Source organism: Peromyscus californicus, unplaced genomic scaffold, assembly GCF_007827085.1.
Source record: "Peromyscus californicus insignis strain IS unplaced genomic scaffold, ASM782708v3 Scaffold_24__1_contigs__length_46423439, whole genome shotgun sequence".
NCBI classification, from domain to species: domain Eukaryota; kingdom Metazoa; phylum Chordata; class Mammalia; order Rodentia; family Cricetidae; genus Peromyscus; species Peromyscus californicus.
In genome coordinates this window covers 28,905,361-28,923,588 of record NW_026294535.1, presented here as the reverse complement: position 1 = coordinate 28,923,588, position 18,228 = coordinate 28,905,361, and positions in this window count along the sequence as shown.

The following is an 18,228-nucleotide window of genomic DNA, read 5'->3' as shown; positions in this document are numbered from 1 at the left end:
ACCCTATCACAGAAGCGTTGCAGTTACCTTGTGTAAAACATGAAGAGCTTGGGGTAGGAAGATGAGTATCACTTGGTGATTTGTTAGAGGAAAGAGAACAGGGAAGGAAAGGAAGGCCAAGTATGCTTCAACCATGGAGGAAGAGATAGTCGCAGAGATAGGCCATTCGGAGAGCACAGGATGTTTACATGCTGAGATAGCCATCAAGTCCATTATCTGAGGACAAAGCACCTGTCGATAGGTATTCGGTTATCACAGGCCCAGATCTCAGAAGTGAGATTTCAGAGCCAGAGATTAGTATAAACAGATGAGATCATCCAGAGGAGTTCTGCAGAACTCGCAACGTGTTTCAACGTAAAAGCAAGGGCTGGAGAAATGGCCTGGCGTTTACCTTTGATGCTCTTGAAGAAGACCTGGGTTTGGTTCCCAGCACCCCCAGGGTGGCTCACAGTTATCTATCATTCCAGTTCCATGGGGATCTGAGGGCATTAGGCATTAACATACATGCAGGCAAACACTCGTGTGTGTGTGTGTGTGTGTGTGTGTGTGTGTGTGTGTGTGTGTGTGTGTGTGTGGTGTGTGTGTGTGTCTGTGTCTGTGTGTCTGTGTGTGTGCATATATAACATAAAAATAAAATATTAAAAAATAAATAAATGTAAGGACAAAGATGTTGAAGTTCCAATAAAAAGAAAGATGGAAAGCCAGGAAAAGACCAACTCATGAAAGCTGAGAACATCCCAAAGCAGCAGGAACCCTGGGAATGTATCTCAGTGGCAAAGGGCTCACCTCCTGCCTACTGGCCCTGGGCATAACCACCACTATCTTATGCTAGGGAGATAGGAAGTGAGATAAAGGCTTCAACAACAGCCGTGGCATTTAGCAAGAGTGAGTTTTGACCTTGGGAAACAAAACACTGAGGAGTGATAGAAACCACAGCCAGCGGTGGGCTTAAAGGGTAGGAAAAAAAAAAATGAAGGTAGAGAACTTTCCAGAAGCTGAACTTTTTTTTTTTTTTTTTTTTTTTGGTTTTTCGAGACAGGGTTTCTCTGTGTAGCTTTGCGCCTTTCCTGGAACTCACTTGGTAGCCCAGGCTGGCCTCGAACTCACAGAGATCCGCCTGGCTCTGCCTCCCGAGTGCTGGGATTAAAGGCGTGCGCCACCACCGCCCGGCCAGAAGCTGAACTTTTAAAGGAACATGGGAGATGAAAGCAAAATGAAACAGCCTGAAAGGAGTTTAGGAGTTGGTATGTGTTGTTTGGCCGGTTGGTTTGTTTTTACAGTTGACGGAGCCTTGAACATGTTTATATACCGAGATGAAAACAGTCGGGGAAAGACTGAGAACACTGGAAAAAAGGCGAAAAACAGGAAGGCGTTCGCTGAGGAGGCAACTGAGGAGGGACCCATGAAGAATTACCTTGGGAGGGAGAGGAGCTGGTGTTGCTAGGAGACCAGCAGGCAGGGGTGGGGTGGGGGATGATGGTTACAGATACTAATAGCTTTACGGACAAGAGGGTAGATACACCCAGGACTCCTTCCCCAAATCCTGCTTCTCTGACAGGACTCAGAGAAGCTGGCTGTACCAAAACAAATGGAAGATGGAAGAGGGATGTTTACATCCAATAAGGTTTATGAAACGCGGTGGTAGCCAATCACAATGCGTGGATCCGATTCAAGCCAAAAGTCAAAAGGCAATCAGGGGACTATGTAAGCTACCTGTCTAATAGTAAAGGAAGATGATTATTAACTTTTTAATAATTTATTCATTTTTATTTTATGTACATTGATGTTTTGCCTGCATGTACGTCTGTGTGAGGGTGTCGGATCCCCCAGAACTGGAGTTCCAGACGGTTGTGAGCTGCCATGTGGGTGCTGGGAATTGACCCTGGTTCTCTGGAAGAGCAGCCAGTCCTTTTAACCATGGAGCCATCTCTCCAGCCTGGGAAACGATTATTAGCTTTTTGCTCCTATAATGCTCTTATGGTTGACTTTTCAGCATCATTATCATTCAGGCAGCATATAACCTTGACAGATAAAATAATACAATTACTTTTAAAATAATTGGTGTGAAGCAGAAACTGGAGATGTAACAAGACAGGGCATAAGTGAAGAGCTAGGCAAGGGAGTTTATGAGCCTATATTCCCTGTGGTTTTATGTATGTTTGGACTTTTTCATACTGAAAAATTTTAAATCCCTTCCCCCCACAAAAAAAGCTGATTGTAGAAATCGAAAGGGTTCTACGAAAAGTTGACTAGGTAGTACTGGAAGGCTAGCCAACATCAGAAACAATCAAGTTGTGACGAAGTTGAATGACCTTCTATCTAGCAGCACTTGGAGAGAAGCCTTGCTGTGGAGGTATAGACGTTACACAGGGGCTAAGGTTAAGAATCTGGAAGACTTATGACAGCCAAGGTGCAAAGGATTAGGATGTAAATTGGAGAAAAACTGAAATTTTAAATCATGACCCTGCCTAGCCTAGACGGAAAGGCCGGGATAGGGGAACCCCAGAAGTTACTGATGGACACAGAGAAAAGGACACGGAAGTCTCAAAGAAAATGTGGGACCAGAAAGTAAGAATGAGAAAATCTGGAAGGATGGGACGCAGGGGCAAGTGAACCAGGCTCAGTTCTGCCCGATGGCAAGGGCAGGTAGAGCTGTTTACAGCTGCTAGAGTTACCTGCTGGGAATAGTTACCTACCACGTCCCAGGAACGGAAGTCACATGTCGAAAGGAATCAAGAAAGTGACGAGGCTGGAGAGATGATGGCTTAGCAGTTAAGAGCATGCATTGCTCTTTCAGAGGACCTGGGTTCGATTCCCAGCACCCATGTCAGATGGCTGAGCTGCCTGTAACTATAGCTCCAGGGGATCCAACACCTCTAGACTCCATGGACACCCACAAACATCACACCACACACACACATTAACTGACATCTTCCATCCAGTACTGCATTCAGTATAGACATGCTTCCAGGTAACTTTTAAAGCCATAACATTCATGAAAAGACAAGTTACTAATTCTTTACCATCTAGCCTTCATGTTTCCACTCATTACTAGTTAGTGGGTTAGGTGAGTTCCACTCATTACTAGTTAGTGGGTTAGGCGAGAGTGGGAAAAAGGGGACTGAGAAAACGCGTGAATGAACATGTGGCAAAGTAGGATTCAGGAAGCAAAAGAAACATTCAAGGAATACAAGTAAAGTCAACAAAACAACCCTCAAAAGACTTCATTCAACAGTCCTCGGGACCTAAACTAATGTACAAGCTGGACTGGGCTAATGACTGGTTTGGAGTGTCTGAGAGATACTAAAAGGCCTGGGAGAGCAAGAGACTGTTCGAGAAGGGCAGCATTGGTGGCACACACCTTTAATCCCAGCACTTGGGAGGCAAAGCCTGGCCTGCAGCTCAAGTTCCAGGACAGCCAAGGCTACACAGAGAAACCGTGTCTCGACAAAACCAAAAATAAAAATAAATGAGATTTTAAAAGGAGACTTTTGCTTAGCATTCTGCCTGGGTGTTGTTTCGCTGGGAAGATTGCCCAGGTCCGAGTGGAAGACATTTTAGATGGCATCAGCCTCTGGTCATCTCTGGTTCAGAAGCCAGTGGGCAAGGCAGGAAACCCTGACTGAAGGAATCCAGTTAGCCCCAGCTAAACAGAGTGAACTCCTCTCTCTGCTTCTGGTCTGTCTGCTCATGAGTCTCAGGAACAAAACTGAATTTTTGAGAATAGAGTGGGATCCTATTGCTGGACACATAAATCATCACCATTCTTTGTTACTTCCTTTATTTCCAAAGATTCTCCCCATCTAGCAAATGGTGTGCCCCATCTACCTAGATGAGTTTTCCATGGATGCAGAAAATTATGACAGGCAAAAAAATTTACATTGAAGAAACAATTAGAAAGGCCAGAAAGGGGACTTTAAAAAACCAAAGAAGACACACCAAGTCACATTACAAGTAAACATTTTATTAACGATTATCTCAGATACCAAGTGAGTTTATCACTGGACAAACACTGGAGCATAGATACTCTAACAGGGCCCCAGACCTTAGCACAACTGACTCCATGATGGAAAGTGCCATTCAGGCTGTAAAACTCAGCACCTGCCCAAACGAAAACAAAGACCTAACCCATCCAAGTCCACAGTTCTGGGAAAGTCTCTAAATGCACTAACCTTGATTTTTAGCTTCTGTAGTTTCTGGCTAATTATTCTTGTTAACTGAAGTATGTCAATCCAAAACATGATGTTTGTGCTTAAAAGCTCACCTTGAGGCCGGGCGGTGGTGGCGCACGCCTTTAATCCCAGCACTCGGGAGGCAGAGGCAGGCGGATCTCTGTGAGTTCGAGGCCAGCCTGGTCTACAGCGCGAGATCCAGGAAAGGTGCAAAGCTACACAGAGAAACCCTGTCTCGAAAAACCAAAAAAAAAAAAAAAAGCTCACCTTGAGAAAGGCTCAATGCTACACTGGGATCCCAAATGCTCCATGTAGCTGCTTAACAGCTAATAAGGACTGTCTATTGGCTAAAGCCCATGTGTGAGCAGTCTTCTCCAGTGAATACCCCAAACATATGCATTGTATAAATTTTCTTGTCACCATCCAGCAGCCCTGAGATCCTCATATTATTATGATTCCCACTTACATGTGGAATAGTGAAGGAAATTTCCCATCTGTCATTCAAGAACTGGCTGGAATAAACTGACAAAGACAAATTAGTTGGAAGGAAGACACACACATAATACAGTTAACCTCTGGCGCAATAGGACTTAGAAATTTCAACCTGATACAACATCTTTTTTCTATAGGGGAAGAGATGAACAGAAACTGTAGACAATTTTTAGAGGAACAGTAAATGCTTTTCAGGTGACTTCGGGGACTTGGAAGGAACACATTGGAATGAGACCGGGGCCCGCATGGCAGTGAGGCATAAATCTCTTTGGAATATTGAACGGGCCTAAAAATAGAAGACAATTGTGTGTGGCAAAGTCCGTCCAGGTGTGTTGACAGACGGCCTCGTTTCCTGTGATAGGAGTTAATGAAAAGTCAGGGAGGGACCGGTGGTAATTGCTTTCTTCCTTAGTGGGTGGGACTTGGAGCAGGCAGGGAGCAGGGATAGCCGGTGAGGCACCTGCTCCAGAGTCCCTTTAGCTCAAACTAATGAACGGACAAGGACGTCCTGTTTGAGGTGCTGGTCTCTTGATTCCTTGGTAGGTAAGAAAGCAGCCTGAGAGGTTCACAGAGAGACCACATGGCTAATGAGAAAAGGAGCCGGGGCTGGTTGACCCTGGGTCACCTTCCCCTAACCTCTGCTCCACAGTGCTTTAACTAAACCCTGTGAGGGAGACTGTACTGTGTGAACAAGCCCCACCTAGACACACCTGGAAGCTGTATCTAGAGCCAGGCTAGCAGAGGCTCTGGAACTGAGGGAATTAAAAAGGGAAGCGGGGAGAGGTCTCCGTTATTAGTCACAAAGCTCCAATTCTCAGTGGGAGGAGAAGCTGGGGGTAGGCTCCTGTTAGACAGAGAAATTCCTCCCAAGGATCAGTGTGGCCCAGGCCTATCAAAGAACTGGAAGAAAAAGGAAGTCCAGAGTCAGAGTCCTTGAGTAACCATTTCCTCATGAATGAGAGGCCGGTATGTAAATAAGGGCTTTGCATAAGCCAGACATTCTTTCAAGTCCAGTTTATCTGCAGTGTGAGTCATTTCCTCTCTAAAGCAAGAATTAAAAGAGATCAAGTCCCATAATCATTACACAGCACATACCTTCCTCATAGCCCTGCCTAGAGATAGCCAGCAAGCGAGGCTCTTCCTCAAACAAAACAGCCAGGAGAGCCTTGCCATTTTTCAGGAGAACTGAATGGAGAGCCACGGGCTATATAGAGGGGAAGCTTCGGGTACAGTTGGCCCGAGCCATCAAGGAATGTCAATAGCAAGAACCTCTTGAGCAGCTCAGGGCTGGTTTAGGTGCTCCTGGGGAACCTTGAGCCCACTTTCACTGGACAGCAGCAAGAATTAGAAACCTGTGGAGAAAGGCGGTTTCCAGAGACCCAGAAATGGAAAAACAATCCACAGGCTCTTCTATGGAGGGCTTAGCTCAGGGACTTGACCTTCTGGTTCAACAAAAATACAGTAGCATTCTGGGATGGTGTGCCAGTACACACACACACACACACACACACACACACACACACACACACACACACACCAACAAAGTAAAGAGCCAGTTCCTCCCAATGTCTTCTGTAGGTCTCTCCTGGCCCCCACGACACACTTACGAGGCTTGTAGGTCTTCCCCGTGAAACACTTACAAGGCTTGATTCATCTTTCAGGAGCTAAAGATTGAATGTGAATTGAATGGGGAAGAAAGCAAGCAAGTAGAAATGGAAGCATTCCCATTCCCCTGGGAGCCTCCAGATCCAGTGCATCCATCCTTGCACACTCCAGCTGAACATATGTCCAAGGGATGTGAGTTTGCACAACCAAGCGTTAAAGGGGGGGAAACAGGTATACTGTTTGCAGCAAGCGGGGAGAACACTGGAGTTGATTTGCAGAGTGGCACCGGGTTCCCTTTGGACACACTCCCCCACCCCATGTGTTTTGAGACAGGACCCCATCGTACAGCCCAAGCTGTACTCGCACTCAAGATCCTCAGGCTTTGGCCTCCTAAAACCTGGAAACATCCCGTGTGTGCCCACTATACCCAGCTTGCAATTTCTTCTTGAACAAAGATCAAGGGAGCTTCCATTGGGGAAATGCATGCAGGCTAATACACAGAAGCCTCCTTATCACATGTGAAGTGGGCACATTCCTGAGCATGACCAATTTAGGGTCATAATCATATGCACACACACAAACACACACACACACACACACACACACACACACACACACACACACACACAGATGGCTGGCTGGTACAAACAACCCTGGACAGAGATGTCAGCATAATAAGGAACGAAGTTGTCTGTAGGTCAGCTAAAACCATTGATGGAGAGGGGACTTTGTGATATGGGCTGGTTTCTTGTAAGTTTCTCCCAAGAGCCTTTACTGAAATAAAAAGAAAACTGTAGGGCCGGTGAGCTGCCACTGTTGATTAGAGTCTTCACCTACTACGCACAAAGTCCTGGTTTGAGCAGCAAAACTACCTAAAACCACAAGTGGTAGCACATGTCTATAATCTACAGCAGTCAGCAGAGAGAGACAGGGAGATTAGAAGTTCAAGGTCACCCTCAGCTATGTAAGGAGTTTGAGGCCAGCTTGGGCTACAAGAGATCCTGTCTCCAAAAGAAAATGGAAAGAAAGATAGAGGGAAGGAAGGGAGAGGCTTGAAAATACACGGCTAGTTGTTTAAGGGACTGGTAGCTGTCCTCCTTGTCCCTAAAAGTCTCTGTCCAGCCTCCAGCCTCTAGCAAGGTCTTGCTTAGCATGTGCTAGGCACCGAGCTTACAGGAACAAGCAAAGCCAATGCTCTGTCTGTCCTCCTGGAGCGGGGGTCCAGTGGGAGAGACTTGCAAGGTGGCCGGTGATTCCAGAGAAGGGCCAGTGCTGTAATTGGAGGGCGGGAGTCAGGAACACAGGAACACGTTGTCACTCAAAACTGAAGGAGGGGACTGAGAGAACAGATGTCCAAGGTCAATACCACAGAGTGGGAACAAAAGGGAAGACTGCCAAGAAGAGTCGACTGAAGAGGCAGCAGAAATTCTTCAACCTGTCTCATGAAAAGAGTAAAACCCACAACTCCAAAGGACAGGGTACTTTTCCCATTTCTTATACGATAGAAACCCTCTGCGTGTGTCATAGGAAAAACGATTCTGTAAGTGGAAACATCTCCACTTTGCTTTTCAGGTAATTTGTGAGCCTAAAGTAGACAGCATTCTGAGTCTTTTTTTTAAAATAATTTATATTATATTTATCTTATGTGCATTAATGTGAAGGTGCCAGATTCCCTAGAACTGAGGTTACAGACAGTTGTGAGCTGCCATGTGGGTGCTGGGAATTGAACCCTGGTCCTCTGGAAGAGCAGTCAGTGCTCTTAACCACTGAGCCATCTCTCCAGCCCAAGATTCTGAGTCTTAGGAAGACCCTCTATTCCTAAAAGTCTTCTTCACCCATTTGCAATGCTGTAAGTGTGCCTTGAAGACTCTGTGAGTGATTGTTGCATGCAGAAGACATCAACCTAAATGTTATGTGCACAGGAACAACTGAAAGAAATATAAAAATGAGCCAGAAAACACAAGAAAAGAGTTATGAAAAACTCTCACAGCCACGCTTAGTGAAGGTTAATCCTGTACCAATAATTTTTTTTCCTAATCCTTTATGAGTTCTAGGTCACTTAGTTCAAGGTATTAAGTTCTCCTGACAGTTCAACATGATGAGTGAGTTACAGGAGATCCAGTTGACCAGCCCTCTGCAGAGCTCCCAGAGGCAGAGAACAGTGTCTCCTGGCTAATAGAAAGAAGAGCCTAACCTCTAGAGTGAGTTTTTACAGACCTCTTACTCTATTCATTCAGCTACAAACACATATTGCTGCTATAATTTTTTCCCAACTGACAGGTGTGAAAAAAAAATAATACCCCTCCAATTTTCTTGTTCTAAGAACTTTCCACTTCTCCTGAATAGATCAAAGCTGCATGAGAAGCATTCAGTAAAGGACTATGTAAACACCGCTTGTTTAAAAGGATCCAGCCTCCCCGATAACGTTGAACAACACCCTAGCATCCAGATAAGCAGCTGTGAACACCGAGAGAAGTTGGACAATTGCCTATTATCAATTGGTTGTATGGCATGTGTGTTCTGAAGACCAGGAGAACACTGAAGCCTGGCATAGGTGTGTATGTGATTTCTCACCCACATTTGTTTTTTACTTGAAGACATTTTATTATTAAGAGCAAAGGCTTTTCATGTCATTTGTTTATGAACCCTTAGTAGTCTAAAGAGAAACAAAAAATATCTTTAAGGAACTTTGGACAAACCTCAAAGACATTTCACTGGGGAGGGCTGGAGAGATGGCTCAGTGGTTAAGAGCACTGGCTGCTCTTCCAGAGGACCCCGCTTCAATTCCAGCAACCATATGGCAGCTCACAATTGCTTGTAGCTCTAGTTCCAAGGGATCCAACATCCTCATCTGGCCTTCAAGGGCACTGGGCATGCATATGGTGCACAGACATACATACATGCAAGCAAAACATTCATATACATAAAATAAATTTTTAATTAAAAAAATATACAGTTTTTGGGGGCTAGTGAGATGGGTCTGCTGATAAAGATACCTGCTGCAAAGCCTGAAGGCCTGAATTGGCTTCTCAGAACCTACATGATGGGAGGAAAGAACCAATTCCCAAAAGTCATCCTCCAACCTCTTAACTCTAGCCATGAAACCCATGCACACACATACAAATAAATAAATGTTTTTCCTTTTAGTTTTAAAGATATGTTTGTAAATCTGAACTTACATGCTTGGCTGTTTTAAATTGCTATAAATCATAATTCAGATGACTGTAAATATGATTCGATACGAAAAACACTAACAGTAAAGACATCAGTCACTTTCACACTGATCAGTAAAATCGTGTTTTCAAATTTTGGCCTTAATTCTGACCCACCACTGTTAAAGCAACCCTGGGTAGGTTTACCCCAGAGATCACTGTGCTAAAGGCCTAGTCCTTGGTTTGGTACATTAGAAGGTAATGGAAACCTCTAGGAGGTGGGGCCTTAAAGAATTTTATGTCATTGGGGGAGTGTCAGTGAAGGAGATGGTGTCTCTTCTCTTTGCTTTCTGGCTGTCACTGTCACAGTAACAGTCAAGGCCCATAAAGGAAACTACTTCCTTCTGGTCAAGAGAGTGAAATCTCTGGTCTGGGTGGAGACCGTTATAACAGGCCAGTTGGACAGGTCAACGACATGGCCAAGGGACCACCCTTCTTCAGGCAGGTGAGGTCATCCCGAGGAAGGCAGACTCACCTTAAGCCATGTTAATGGGATAGAAGGAATAATTGTCTCTTTAACGAGGTAATGTATAGTCCCTTCCCACAATGCCTGTCTCTAGTGCCATCCTACGAGCTCCCATGAAGTCCTGATTCAGAAAGATGTAGCTTTTGCTTTTTCTTCTTTTCTGTCTCTTTCTTTAGGATGTTTTTTTTTTTTTTTCTGGTATTTTGGGCTTCCTTGATCTTTCTCTAAGCTCCCCTTCCTGCCACGTGGCTGACCTCCATGCCAGCTTAACTCAAAAGGCATGGGTATTTTTTTTTTCTTTTCTTACCCATTCTCCTCTTCTGGGCAGCTGCCAAGGTTTACAGCTTGCCTGCCTTGGGTGTTTTTCTTTGAAACTCTAATTGTCCTTAAGTTTCTCTTTGAGTCGGTTCTTAAATTCTTTTATTAATGAGGCTAAGGGCCCTACTAGAAGAGCCTAATTTCCCCAGTATCACATGACAGCTCCGCTGGGACTCCCCAAAATTTCTGGTAACAGCTTCCTCTACACGTTTCTGACCCTGATGTACTCTCTCAATCATGGGTCCAAAAGCAACAAAGCCAGCCAGCAACGGACCAAAACCACGAGCCAAGAGAAACTTTTTGTTTATATTTTCTGTTTATTTACCTCAAGTATTTGTTGAGTAACAGAACGTTGGCTAACGCAATGGGCAAATAGGATGTCTCTCTTGACCTTGAATTTTTAGAAAGAGATTTATTTTTATGTGGGGTGTGTGTGTGTGTGTGTGTGTGTGTGTGTGTGTGTGTGCTGTGTATGTGGGTACCTGCAGAGTCTAAAAGAAGGTGTCAGAGCCCCAGGATCAGCAGTTACAGTAGGTTGTGAGCCATCTAATGTGGTGCTGGGAATTGAACTTGGGTCCTCTCTGGAAGAACAGGAAGCCTTCTTGGCTGTTCTCTCCAGGCCCAATCTTTGATTTCTAACATTTTTACTATTAGTGTAGCTGTGTGTGCATGATTGAGGGGTGGTATTGTGCTGTGGTATTTTTGTAGATGTCAAGGGATGTTTTCTGGAATCACTTCTGTCTTGTTTGTTTTTTTTTTACTCACTGGGCCATCTTGCTGGCCAGATCTTGGATTTTTAATATATTAACTTTAGCATTTTAAGAGTTCTCTCTTCTACCACACACAGGTCAGTGTTCCATCTTAGAAACGGGCTGCAGAGGATATCACTACAGCCACAGAAAGAGTTTTCCAACAAAGGTAATGCTACATTTGTGAACCGGCAGATGTGGAGGACAGGAAGTGACGAGTACCGCCTTCGAATGCAAACCCTGCTTGCTGCTCTCATCACTGTCCACTTCCCTCAACAAAGAAAAGAAAAACTCCTGCTAATGGTCTCTGACCGCATAACTAAACTATTAGACAGCTTCCTAAAGAGATTCAATATATCTACGTTTATAAAGATCATTTGAACTGTGAATCTGATTTAAAATACTCTGGCTTGAACTATGGAAACATCGAGGTCATCATTTGGAGGTCTTCTGTCATGAGTTTTACGTGCAACTTCTAGGTGGGAATAATATACAAATAGCAAGTACTTGCTCTGGTTATGAGTCACAAGGCCCTGGGTTCAAACCCAGTGCCACCATGAGAAAGAAAGAGAAGGATGAGAAAGGAGGCAAGGAAGGAGGGAGGCAAGGAAGAGAGGGAGGAAGTAAGGAAGGAAGGAAGGAAGAGAGGGAAGAAGGAAGGAAGGAAGGAAGAGAGGGAAGAAGGAAGGAAGGAAGGAAGGAAGGAAGAGAGGGAAGAAGGAAGGAAGGAAGGAAGGAAGGAAGGAAGGAAGGAAGGAAGGAAGGAAGAGAGGGAAGAAGGAAGGAAGAGAGGGAAGGAAGGAAGAAGGAAGGAAGGAAGGAAGGAAGGAAGGAAGGAAGGAAGGAAGGAAGGAAGGAAAGAAGGATGATTATTGAATAACAGTGCTATACACCCCTTGGTGGGTGGTAACCCTTACCTCTCTGGGTAGGAGAGACTGAGGCAGAATTTTCATGGTCCTAGACACACATCTCTTGCGTTTACAGCTCTCACGCCTGTTCTTGTGGGGTTTTGTGGTTTTTGTTTTTGAATAATCCATTAAAGCTATTTGAATTCATGTTGCTGTCCAAAATTTCCAAGACACAAATGCATCACACCAAATTGTAGTGGAACTCAAGTGACTCATTGTTTCAGGACAAGGGGTCAAATTTGTTCAGGTAATAAACAACTCCTGATTGAATTCATCTATTTCTAATTCAGAAGTTATGTTGTATCGTTATTATTATTATTTAAACATATGATTTTCTTTCAAATCAATTCAGTCTCTTTTTTTCTTCAAACTGTTTACATTTACAGAAAAACTTTTAGCACAAAACCAGAAAAAAATGATATGTGCACATGATCTAATCATTGACAGTTACTGATTTTCCCATTTACATAAAAGCCCTTAACTGTTGTGAAGAAATCTCATACTAACTTCCTTTAAGAAAAGGGACAGATTGGCACATCAATTTGCATCAGAAAGGGGTTTTATTAGTTGTTTACAAATGTTTTTTAAGTACATAGATAGGATTATACATGAGGCCTCCACAGAAATAAATGGGAAAATCCTGACTCTACCCAGCATCCCTCACGGAAAGTCAGTCAGGGAAAAATTAATGGGAGAAATGATCACAAGCGATAAAAGATTGTGTTCCACTGTTGAAGAACAAACACCAGCTACAAACACAGCTGGTATGAATGTAAATTTCCCCTTAGCTCACACTCAGCCTATTGATGGGGAGGCAGCAATAGCCTAGCGGGTCAAAGGGCAACTGGGAATGTGGGTGTTTACAGATATTTGTAAAGGAGACTACGTGAAGAAGATTACTTAGGTCAAATGCAAACTGGTGGGCTTGGGGCCTAGCTCAGTGCTGGAGTGGGCACTAAGCATGCCCTAGATGCTGAGTGTTACCCGAATCACCAGAAGATAACCCAGCTAGTCAACATCCTACAGGACAATGAAACCGTAATCTTAGGGCCATCTTTTTTTTTTGGTTTTGTTTTATTGTTGGTTTTTGTTTTTGTTTTTTTCAAGACAGGGTCTCACTATGTAGCTCTGGCTATCCTGGATCTCGCTCTGTAGACTAGGCTGGCCTCTAACTCACAGAGCTCCACCTGCCTCTGCCTCCCGAGTGCTGGAATTAAAAGCCTGTGCTACTATGCCTGGCACTCTAAGACCATCTTTTAAGCCAGAGCTAAATTTACAAATTAATATGTAACATCACAAGGTCCAGACATTGACAAGAGCAAATCATACACGGAACTATCAAATAATTATATAATTCCTGGTGGCCTTTTAAGTATTTCTCTGGTGTGAGGTTGATAAGATATGTTTTCCCTCCCCCTCTCCTTCTTTTGTGACAAGGTCAGTCCAGGTTGAGCTTGAAATTGCAGCAATCCTCCTGCCTCAGCCTCCCATATGTTGGTACTATAGGCATGTATCACCACGCCCCAATATTCTTTCCATATTTTAAAATTTGAGTTTACTTGTCTTGACATCCCTGATGCTGAGTTTAAAATAAATAAAAATGAGAGACTGGGAAATGGTTCAGTGGGTTAAAGTGCTAGGTACTCAAGCCTGATAACCTAAACTCAACCCCTGGAAATGAAATAAAATAAAACACAGACACATGCCACGATAGGTGCCTATAATCCTTTCACTCCTGTGGGGAGATGGAGGCAGAGGCAGGAGGATGGAGCACAGGCAACAGAAACAAGACTCTTAGCTCCAACACCATGTCTACCAGCATGCCACCATGCTTCCTGCCATGACGATAATGGACTAAACCCCTGAACTGTAAGCCAGCCCCAATTAAATGTTTTCCTTTATAAGAGTTGCCATGGTCATGATGTCTCCTCACAGCAATAGAAACCCTAACTAAGACACAAGTCCCACAGTGTTCCCCCAGTTACTTAGACAGATATCCTCATAGACAGTCATGGCTCCTGGAGGGATTCCTCACTCTCCACACTTGGAGATTTGGGGTGACTGTCATTTATTAAGTGGCACAATGTTATTCATTAAGCGGCGCTGTTTACCGTCCCAGAAATGCCACGAGGTACAACAAAACCCACTACAAGAGTTTATTAAGGGAAGGGAATAGGAAAGATGTGCATAGGCCCATGGGATGACCGTGCAGGAAGAAGGGGGAGGAATAAGTAGAACCTGCTTTTATAGGTTCCCCCTACATATGGGCTTAACTATGCCATGCACACGCATAGATTATGTAATCACACTGTGCATGGATTAGTAAGACATAAGGCCCTGGGATGACTAAGCATCCTGCCAGCGCACACTCGGTCATGTAGCTAGGGAAGCGTCTAGGAATTCTAACAGTGAGTATCAAAGGCTAGCCTTCTGGTCATATTCATGGTTACCTGTACAAGGTGAAAGACAAGAACCAAATCCCAAAGCTTGTTTTCTGACTTCCACACGGGCATGTTCCTGCACTCACACAAGACAACGAGTAAACAACTTCTTATACAAAAATAAAATTAAAGCTAGGCGCAGTCCTTTCATCCCAGCACTCGGAAGGTAGAAACAGACAGATCTCTGTGAGTTCGAGGCCAGCCTGGTCTACAAAGCGAGTTCCAGGACTGTTAACACGGAGAAACCCTGTCTTGAAAAACAAAAACAAAATCGATTCATTAATTTAGTTAAACTTTGAACAATGAGACTTTGGTGTTACACAGCCAGCCGAGGAGCGGTTACCGATGACGTCATGGCTGACCCTGCAGAGGGAGGAGCAATCCTTAGTTTCTTCTCACTGCTGACTCCACCTGGGAGCCAGTAAGCTGTCTCTCTGTGGTTCCCCCGACTATGGCAAAGACTGGGGCTTCTGGCAAAGCCACGCAGATCTTTCCACCACCACACAAATTGCTTTCCCGTTTGTATGACGCATCACACTCTACCATCCACACACCCGGCAGGCTTCACCTGAGCAAAGAAGGTTCTTCTCAGCACATCTGAGGCTTGCTTTTTGTTCCTTTCCAATCGACACACCTCCTCCCTTATCGTTGGAAAGCCACTAACAGATTCTCCCAGCAAACGACTCTACCTGCAACTGACCCCAACCGTTGTCCTCTGGGCCTCCACACATGCGCTGCTGCACACACTCTGAATGCACAACCACGTGCACATAAAGTAAATGTAGGCCGGGCGGCGGTGGCGCACGCCTTTCATCCCAGCACTCGGGAGGCAGAGCCAGGCGGATCTCTGTGAGTTCGAGGCCAGCCTGGTCTACAGAGCGAGATCTAGGACAGGCTCCAAAGCTACACAGAGAAACCCTGTCTCGAAACAAAACAAAACAACAACAAGTAAATGTACTCTTGGAAACCTAAAGATAAATAAATAATATGGTTTCTCTCTCAGAATGCATAAAATTGTTCATCTTCTAAAAAGAAAATCATGGCAAGAACCCACAAGTAACTGGGGCTGGCAATTGGTAGGATGTGCTGGGTTTTCAGTGTTTTGATCCTGGGCACCACCTGCAGTACATACTCAACCCACTCAAGAATGAGTCCTTGAGGACCAAACAGAAAAAAAAATAGACCTAGCATGTAAATGTCTCATTAGCCTGCACTGGGCTTACTGCCCAACCCTGATTGGGTTCCCAGTGACCTCTTTTCAGGCTTGAGGCCAGAAACTTATTTTTGTTAGATCTGGAAGCGATTTCTTCGGTTCCCACAAGCCCCACGGTATTATGAAAACCGTAGGTCGGACACTGGCGGTGTCCAACAGAGGTGTAAGCGGAGTAACCGGGAGGAAAGACAAAGACACCTGATGAGGGGCAGAGCCTGCCTCCCTCTTTCAGAACAATCCAAGTTTGATCAACCAGTCCCTCCAGCTAAATTCCCACACCGGCCTGATATAATTAGCAGCCAGTCTCCAAGGGAAAACCTCTTCCAGCGTAGCAAGCCTCAGGGGGACAGAGAATGCAGACACAGAAGGCCATTTACTGATCACTGACGTGTTCCTGACTCTATACCAGTTGTTAGCTGATTTATCCTTCAGGAAATTCCATGAGGCATGCTGGGAAAGAAGAAGCCTCGCCTGAACTGAATGGACAAAGCCAGGCTATGCATAAAACTTGGGAAGCCAGCGACAGTGACAGAATTGATTATGTTACTTTAAAAAAGTAACCACCATGTTGTGGTGGTTTGCAAGAAAATGGCCCCCAAAGGGAGTGGCACTATTAGGAGGTGTGGTCGTCTTGTGGAGGTGAGCTTTGAGGTCTCGTATATGCTCAAGCCACACCCACTGAGACAGACCACTTCCTGTTGCCTGTGAATCAAGATGTAAGGACTCTCAGCTCCAGCACCATGTCTGCCTGCATGCCACCATGTCCTGCCATGACGATAATGGACTAAGTCTCTGAATTGTAAGGGAGCCACCCCAGTTAAATGTTTTCCTTATAAGAGTTGCCGTGGTCATGGTATCTCTTCACAGCAATAGAAACCCTAAGACAGAAGTTTCCCCCAGTTACCTAGAAAGATATCCTCATAGACAGTTATGGCGGCTCATGGAAGATTCCTCACTCTTTACACTTTGTCAGACTTGGGGTGACTATGAGAGTCCAGACTTCTGGCCATATTCATGGTTACCTCACCCTCCAGGGAAAGATTGACAGAATGTATTGGTTACTTTTCTCACAGCTGAGACAAAATGCCTAACAAAAGCAACTTGAGGAAGGGTTTATTTGGGCTCATGGCTTGAGAGCACAGTCCATCATGGCGGGGAAGACATGATCCCAGGAGCCTAAGGCAGCTGGGCACATTGCATCTGCTCTCGGGAAGCAGGAAGGTGAAATCTGCAGCTTGGCTTGCTCTCTCTGCCTTGAGTCAATGGGAGATTCCAGCTCATTCAAGGTGGGTCTTGCATCCCCAGTGTAACCTTTCTAGAAATACATGTATAGATATACTTAAAGGTATATTTCTATAGAGATTTTAAACCCAGTCAAAATGATAATGAAGATTAGCCCTTATGCTGGGCTAGTTAGCCAGTCATCATGAGTGTCATAGTTAGGGTTACTATTGCTGTGATGAAACACCATGACCAAAGCAAGTTGGGCAACAAAGGCTTATTTGACTTACACTTTCATTTCACTGATCATCATTGAGGGACATCAGGACAGGAATTTAAAAAGCACACGAACCTAGAGGCAGGAGCTGATGTAGAGGCTAAGGAGGGGTGCTGCTTACTGGCTTGCTCCTCGTGGCTTGCTCCTCGTGGCTTGCTCCTCGTGGCTTGCTCCTCGTGGCTTGCTCCTCGTGGCTTGCTCCTCGTGGCTTGCTCCTCGTGGCTTGCTCCTCGTGGCTTGCTCCTCGTGGCTTGCTCCTCGTGGCTTGCTCCTCGTGGCTTGCTCCGTCTGCTTTCTTAAGAACCTAGGACCACCAGCCCAGGGATGGCACCACCCACCATGGGCTGGGCTCTCCTCCATCAATCACTAATTAAGAAAAATGGCCTACAGGCGTGCCTATAGCCCAGTCTTATGGAGGCATTTTCTCAATTGAGGCTCCCTCCTCTGATAACTCTAGTTTGTGTCAAATTGACATAGAACTAGCTAGGACAATGAGCCTACAGAAACAAACTTTGAGACCTCAAAAATATTTCTTTGGCATATTTCAAGTTAGCTATTCTGACGGACTAAGACAAAATCAACCCCCAAAGGCTGCTCATTTACAGAAGCAATTCTCATCATTCATATTAGTGAATGAATAGCCACCAGGTGTGAGGAGACATTTCTAACGGAAAACACTCTACCTTGGAAAGATCCTTGCACAGAAAAAAGAAGTTGGGCGCTCTGACAGTTGGCTCAGAGATTTCCACAGGTGGTTGGTTACTCGGGAGATTATCTGTGTGAGAAAATGGCCCTAGTTCACCGTGTACCTCTGCCAGCTGCCTTCCCAGCTTGCTTTGGGCTGTTCTCAGAAGCCCAAGCCTTTGTCCATTCACTTAGCTCTCTGTAAGCCTTATCTGTTTAGACCTCCTTAATGGGGGAGGGGGGAGGGGGGGTGCATGGGTGTGTGGCGTTCTATGGGTAGGCACTTAATAAATGTCTTTCTTTTCCCCTCTCTCTTGTCAACCTGTCTATTGCCAGTCTATTTCAGACTAAATTATCAAATTGTCACAGGGCAAAGAATAAACTGAAAACATCCCAAACGAAACCATCTGTGCTGGAAGAAAAATAGCACTCATACAACAGGACACCCAAAGCCATGGGTGATTTTATGA